General features: G+C 40.8%; 1 non-coding gene across 1 annotated transcript; it reads left to right on the top strand.

The window, feature by feature from the left end:
* Positions 1–530: 530 nt before the first annotated feature.
* LOC132432982 (U6 spliceosomal RNA) lies at positions 531–634 on the top strand. Its single transcript, XR_009521036.1, has one exon. It is a non-coding gene; the product is annotated as a U6 spliceosomal RNA (small nuclear RNA).
* Positions 635–5078: the final 4444 nt, after the last annotated feature.

The raw sequence follows: 5078 nt of genomic DNA, 5'->3' as shown, positions 1-5078 counted from the left end.
ATAGTCTAGTCTATTAAGTGTGCAATAGCATTATGTCTAAAAAACAATGTGCGTACCTTAATTTAATAATACTTTCTTGGGACTTCCTGGTGGCGCAGTGGTTAAGAATCTGCCTGCCAATGCAGGGGGCACGGGTGCTGCAACTACTGAAGCCCACATGCCTAGAGCCCGTGCTCCACAACAAGAGAAGCCACCGCAATGAGAAGCCCGTGCACTGCAACAAAGAGTAGCCCCTGCTCGCCGCAAGTAGAGAAAGCCCACGCGCAGCAACGGAGACCCAACGCAACCAAGAAAAAAAAAAAAAAAGGACTTCCCTGGTGGCGCAGTGGTTGAGAGTCCGCCTGCCGATGCAGGGGACACGGGTTCGTGCCCCGGTCTGGGAAGATCCCACATGCCACGGAGCAGCTGGGCCCGTGAGCCATGGCCGCTGAGCCTGCGCGTCCAGAGCCTGTGTTCCGCACGGGAGAGGCCACAACAGTGAGACGCCCGCATACTGCAAAAGAAAAAAAAAAAAAAGTGTATTGCAATGCTTGCTTCAGCAGCACATATACTAAAATTGGGACGATAGAGAGAAAATTCGCACGGCTTCTGCACAGAGGATAACACACAAATTCATGAAGCAGTCCATTTTTATGAAAAAAAAAATTTAACCCTTTGAGCAGCAAAACATTTTTTTAAATACTTTCTTGCTAAAAAATACTAAACATCATCTTATCTTCCAGTGAGTCGTAGCAGTAACATCAAAGATCACTGATCACAGATCACCATGACAGATATAATAGTGAAAAAGTTGGAAATAGTGTGAGAATTAGCAAAATGTGCTACAAAGACATGAAGTAAGCAGATGCTGTTGGGAAAATGCTGCCACTAGACTTCTTCCTCCAGTGTAGTCATCCCTACACCATGGTGCTGGTTCCCGACTGAACAGAGTCAGCCCTACATTTTTTACCAGTGTCATGAGTAATTTTTTATTAACACATTCTTTAACCAAACCCAGGGCACTGACAGGGGGCCGGGGGTATGGACCTGGCGGGGGTGCTCTGGCCAGGCAACCTGAGGCCTGAGGGGAGGTTGGGGTCCCTAAATACCAATGTTCACCTCCATCCCTGGTGTGCCTGCAGCAAGCCCTTGCCCTCAAGGTGTCAAATTCTCCTCATGTCCTATTAAACTTTCAACCTGTTACTACTTCCCAGTCAAGGAGGGTTTTTGGTTTTGGTGGGTTTTTTTTCTGCCATTAAACATTTTTCAGTTTAAATATGAAAAGTAGTCTGCCTTTTTTTGGTTCAAGGTTTTTGATGTTTTGAGGGTATCTTTCAGGCCAAAAACAGTCCTCGTGGGAAATTCTTGTAAGACTCAGAAACTTAGGAGGCCAGGAGTGAACAGTAGAAAGTGGAGGTGCCCAGGGGAGGGTGAAAGTAAAAGATGAGTGCAATTAGTTTTTAGCCATTTTCCCTCAGGATCATCTCCTCCCATAAGGAGCTTCCTTTTAGCACAATACTCTCCTGAGATTTTAGAACTGGGTAGAGATCATCCGATCTATCCCGGACACACCAATGCTGGTTACAAGCAAGAAGAAGAAAGGCCACAGAGGCTGAGATAGAGGTGAAAGTACTTGCTGAAAATCCCGACGCTTTCCAGGAACAGGATCAGGACGGGAATCTCCAGGTCTTAACTCTCAGCTGCTGGCAGAGCTCAGCGGAGCAGAGCATAGCGCCCTGACTTAAAAGAAGCTGCTAACTTGTCCAAGGACATTTTTAAAGAGTTCTTTACTTTTTATTGGAGTATAGTTGATTTACAATGTTGGGTTAGTTTCAGGTGTACAGCAAAGTGAATCAGTTATACATATACATATATCCACTCTTTTTTAGATTCTTTTCTCATACAGCCATTACAGATTATTGAGAAGAGTTCCCTGTGCTATATAGTAGGTCCTTGTTAGTTATCTATTTTATATATAGTAGTGTGTATATGTCAATCCCAGTCTCCCAATTTATCCCTCCAATCTCCTTTCCACCCGGTAACCATAGTTTGTTTTCTATATCTGTGACCCTATTTCTGTCTTGTAAGTTTATTTGTATCATTTTATTAGATTCCACATTAAGCGATATCATATGGTATTTGTCTTTCTCTGTCTGACACTTCACTTAGTATGATAATCTCTAGGTTCATCTATGTTGCTGCAAATGGCATTATTTCATTCTTTTTTTTGGCTGAGCAGTATTCCATGGTATACATATACTGCATCTACTTTATCCGTTCCTCTGTCAATGGACATTTAGGTTGTTTCCATGTCTTGGCTATTGTAAATAGTGCTGCAATGAATATTGGGGTGCATGTATCTTTTGGAATTATGGTTTTCTCCAGATACATGCACAGGAGTGGGATTGCTGGATCATATGGTACTTCTATTTTTAGTTTTTTAAGGAACCTCCATACTGTTCTCCATAGTGATTATAGCAATTTACATTCCCACCAACAGTGTAGGAGGGTTCCCTTTTCTCCGGCATTTATTGTTTGTAGACTTTCTGATGATGGCCATTCTGACTGGTATGAGGTAATACCTCATTGTAGTTTTGATTTGCATTTCTCTAATAATTAGCGATGTTGAGCATCTTTTCATGTGCTTTTTGGCTGTCTGGATGCCAAGGACTTTTTTTTTTAAGTCGAAGTATAGTTGATTTACAATATTGTGTTAGTTTCAGATGTACAGCATAGTGATTCAGTTATTTTTTTCAGATAATATTTCATTATAGGTTATTACAAGATATTGAATACAGTTCCCTGTGCTATACAGTAAATCCTTATTGCTTATCTGTTTTACGTACAGTAGTTTTATCTGTTAATCCCAGGACTTTTTCATTAGTTCACCTCATTTGAATCCTGAGGTTCTGAAGATTTGCTTACACAGGAATTCTTGTGTAGAAATAACCTAGTGGTTGTATTTGGCAATTTGCAAATAAGCCATTTAACTGGCATTTTATAGCTGCTGGGAAAGGAGTTCCTGCTACTTCTCTCTCTGCGATAATCAGGGAACACAGTGAGCCGGGGAAACCAAACGTCAGCTCACAACGGGAAACGCAGGGAACTCACTCTCAGGGCTCCTGCACTTTACTGGCATGCCTGGTGTGGAGGCAACCACCCAATAGACAGTGCAGTTTGCAAATACACCCTAAACCAGAATCACCTGACTCAGCTTATTTCATGAAAATATCAGCTGGAGCCATCTCAGTCTAAAGGTTAAATTCAAAATGTGGATATATTATATATGTGTATTATAAATATATATATACAGTCGTCCCTCTGTGTCCTCAGGCTGTGCATTCTGGGATTCAAGCAACAGTGGATGGGAAATATTCAGGAAAAAAATTCCAGAAAGTTCCAAAGCGCAAAACTTGAATTTGCTGCACTTTGACAACTATATACATACCACTTACATGGTATTTACAACGATTTACACAGCATTTACATATTATTAGGTATTGCAAGTAATCTGGAGACGATTTAAAGTACATGGGAGGGAGCATCATCCACCAGAGGGCAGACAGAAGAAGCAAGAAGAACTACAATCCTGTAGCCTATGGAACGAAACCACATTCACAGAAAGATAGACAAAATGAAAAGGCAGAGGGCTATGTACCAGATGAAGGAACAAGATAAAATCCCAGAAAAACAACTAAATGAACTGGAGATAGGCAACCTTCCAAAAAACGAATTCAGAATAATGATAGTGAAGATGATCCAAGACCTCGGAAAAAGAATGGAGGCAAAGATTGACAAGATGAAAGAAATGTTTAACAAAGACCTAGAAGAATTAAAGAACAAACAAACAGAGATGAACAATACAATAACTGAAATGAAAAATACACTAGAAGGAATCAATAGCAGAATAACTGAGGCAGAAAGACGGATAAGTGACCTGGAAGACAGAATGGTGGAATTCACTGCCATCCATGGAACAGAATAAAGAAAAAAGATGAAAAGAAATGAAGACAGCCTAAGAGATCTCTGGGACAACATTAAACGTGACAACATTCACATTATAGGAGTCCCAGAAGGACGAGAGAGAGAAAGGACCCGAGAAAATATTTGAAGAGATTATAGTCGAAAACTTCCCTAACATGGGAAAGGAAATAGCCACCCAAATCCAGGAAGCACAGAGAGTCCCATACAGGATAAACCCAAGGAGGAATACACCGAGACACATAGTAATCAAATTGGCAAAAATTAAAGACAAAGAAAAATGATTGAAAGCAGCAAGGGAAAAATGACAAATAATATACAAGGGAACTCCCATAAGGTTAACAGCTGATTTCTCAGCAGAAACTCTACAAACCAGAAGGAAGTGGCATGATATACTTAAAGTGATGAAAGGGAGGAAACTACAACCAAGATTACTCTACCTGGCAAGGATCTCATTCAGATTCGATGGAGAAATCAAAAGCTTTACAGACCAGCAAAAGCTAAGAGAATTCAGCACCACCAAACCAGCTCTACAACAAATGCTAAAGGAACTTCTCTAAGTGGGAAACACAAGAGAAGAAAAGGACCTACAAAAACAAACCCAAAACAATTAAGAAAATGGTCATAGGAACATACATATCAATAATTACCTTAAATGTGGGTGGATTAAATGCTCCAACCAAAAGACACAGACTGGCTGAATGGATACAAAAACAAGAGCCATATATACACTGTCTACAAGAGACCTATTTCACACCTAGGGACACATACAGACTGAAAGTGAGGGATTGGAAAAAGACATTCTATGCAAATGGACATCAGAAGAAAGCTGGAATAGCAATACTCATATCAGATAAAATAGACTTTAAAATAAAGAATGTTACAAGAGACAAGGAAGGACACTACATAATGATCAAGGGATCAATCCAAGAAGATAAAACAATTATAAATATATATGCACCCAACATAGGAGCACCTCAATATATAAGGCAAATGTTAACAGCTATAAAAGAGGAAATTGGGGCTTCCCTGGTGGTGCAGTGGTTGAGAGTCCGCTTGCCGAGGCGGGGGACACGGGTTCGTGCCCCGGTCCGGGAGGATTCCATATGCCGCAGAGT

This window comes from Delphinus delphis, chromosome 10, assembly GCF_949987515.2.
Source record: "Delphinus delphis chromosome 10, mDelDel1.2, whole genome shotgun sequence".
Classification (NCBI taxonomy): Eukaryota; Metazoa; Chordata; class Mammalia; order Artiodactyla; family Delphinidae; genus Delphinus; species Delphinus delphis.
Note: the sequence above shows the minus strand (reverse complement) of the source record. Positions and strands in the feature narration are given on the sequence as shown.